Here is a 2,345-nt window from a genome sequence, read left to right as displayed (position 1 = left end):
ACCCCCCGACCGCCACCCCCCGACCGCCACAAGGCGACCGCCACAAGGCGACCGCCACAAGGCGACCGCCACAAGGCGACCGCCACCATCCCCAAGCGCCACCCCCCGACCGCCACCCCCCGACCGCCACAAGGCGACCGCCACAAGGCGACCGCCACCATCCCCAAGCGCCACCCCCCGACCGCCACCCCCCGACCGCCACAAGGCGACCGCCACCATCCCCAAGCGCCACCCCCCGACCGCCACCCCCCGACCGCCACCAGCCGACTGCCACCAGCCGACCGCCACCAGCCGACCGCCACCAGCCGTTCGCGGTGTGCGCCTCCGGCGCCACCGGTCCCAAGCACCATCCCCAAGCACCATCCCCGACCGCCACCCCCCGACCGCCACCCCCCGACCGCCACAAGGCGACCGCCACCAGCCGACCGCCACCAGCCGACCGCCACCAGCCGACCGCCACCAGCCGTTCGCGGTGTGCGCCTCCGGCGCCACCGGTCCCCAAGCACCATCCCCAAGCACCATCCCCGACCGCCACCCCCCGACCGCCACCCCCCGACCGCCACCCAGCGACCGCCACCCGCCGTTCGCGGTGTGCGCCGTTATCCGCCTCTCGGTGGTCCTTGCCGGGCGTGGGTCGGCGTCCGCTGTCGGTAGGTGACGGGACCATTATTGGCCCGCGGACCAGCCGGCGGGGCTCTCTTGAGAGTTTACCCGCCTTCGCTGGTTCCCTGGTCGGCCACGAGTAGCGAGAATTCGGCCTCTTCGCCCGGAGCGCGGAGCGACTTTTGCGAAAATGCACTAAGTGCCAAAGCCCATTCATTTACAACGGCGTGTCCGCCAGAGGGCGCATTTCCCGCCGCGGACCGGCCGGCGGGGCTCGTCGGAGAGCGTATCCGCCTCTCGGTGGTTCTTACCGGGCGTGGGACGGCGTCCGCTGTGGGTACGTTACGGGACCACGTTCGGCCCGCGGACCAGCCGGCGGGGCTCTCTTGAAAGCTTACCCGCCTTCGCTGGTTCCCCGGTCGGCCGCGAGTGGCGAGAATTCGGCCTCTTCACCTGGAGCGCGGAGCGACTTTTGCGAAAATTTTTCTAAGTGCCAAGGGCTCTCGCGCCGCGATGCGTCCGCCTCTGCTGGTTCCCTGGTCGGCCACGAGTGGCGAGAATTCGGCCTCTTCACCTGGAGCGCGGAGCGACTTTTGCCAATTTTTTTCTAAGTGCCAAGGGCTCTTGCGCCGCGATGCGTCCGCCTCTGCTGGTTCCCCGGTCGGCCGCGAGTGGCGAGAATTCGGCCTCTTCACCCGGAGCGACTTTTGCCAATTTTTTTCTAAGTGCCAAGGGCTCTCGCGCCGCGATGCGTCCGCCTCTGCTGGTTCCCCGGTCGGCCGCGAGTGGCGAGAATTCGGCCTCTTCACCTGGAGCACGGAGCAACTTTTGCCAAATTTTTTCTAAGTGCCAAGGGCTCTCGCGCCGCGATGCGTCCGCCTCTGCTGGTTCCCCGGTCGGCCGCGAGTGGCGAGAATTCGGCCTCTTCACCCGGAGCCCGGGCCGACTCCCGCCGATACGATCACATCATGATCCAATAGCGAGTGTCGTATAACTATAACATGATGTACAAAATAAATATATAAATATTAACATCCCCTATAAACATTAAATATATAAATATTAACATCACCTATAAACATTAAACATATAAATATTAACATCGCCTATAAACATGATGAATACAGTGTTTATAACCGAATGCTCATTTTGTATTATTTGGCTTTAAATGCGATCATATGTAGTATATATCATGTATTTATCCACGAACCGTTAAAGAGATGTCAAGTCAGGCTACCTTAAGAGAGTCATAGTTACTCCCGCCGTTTACCCGCCTCTGTGCGAGAGGCGGTGTAATTTCTCTCCGTGTCCGCTGGAGGGAGGTATTTCCCCGTTACGACCTCCGGGAAGATCACCGGGACGCGGAGAACGCTTAGCCGGGGCGCTGGAAGCCTCGTTCGGCTTATAAAGTGAGGAGGAAAGCACTCGGGGAACCGGCTGGGGGTGCTGGGGAAGTTCAGCGGGCCGCGTAAAACGCTTAGCCGGGGCTCTGGAAGCCTCGTTCGGCTTAAAGAGTGAGGAGGAATGCATCATGAGAACCGGCTGGAGGTGCTTTGGAAGCTCGGCGGGCCGCGTAAAACGCTTAGCCGGGGCTCTGGAAGCCTCCTCGGGGGTCAAGAGTTAGGAGGAAAGCCCCATGAGAACCGGCTGGAGGTGCTCCGGAAGCTCAGCGGGCCGCGTAAAACGCTTAGCCGGGGTGCTGGAAGTCTCCTCGGGCGTCAAGAGTGAGGAGGAAAGCACTC

The sequence above is a fragment of the Syngnathus floridae genome, unplaced genomic scaffold, assembly GCF_059516105.1.
Source record: "Syngnathus floridae isolate MCC-2025c unplaced genomic scaffold, RoL_Sflo_1.0 HiC_scaffold_110, whole genome shotgun sequence".
Classification (NCBI taxonomy): domain Eukaryota; kingdom Metazoa; phylum Chordata; class Actinopteri; order Syngnathiformes; family Syngnathidae; genus Syngnathus; species Syngnathus floridae.
The sequence above is the reverse complement of the archived record's forward strand: the minus strand, read 5'-3'. Positions refer to the sequence as shown.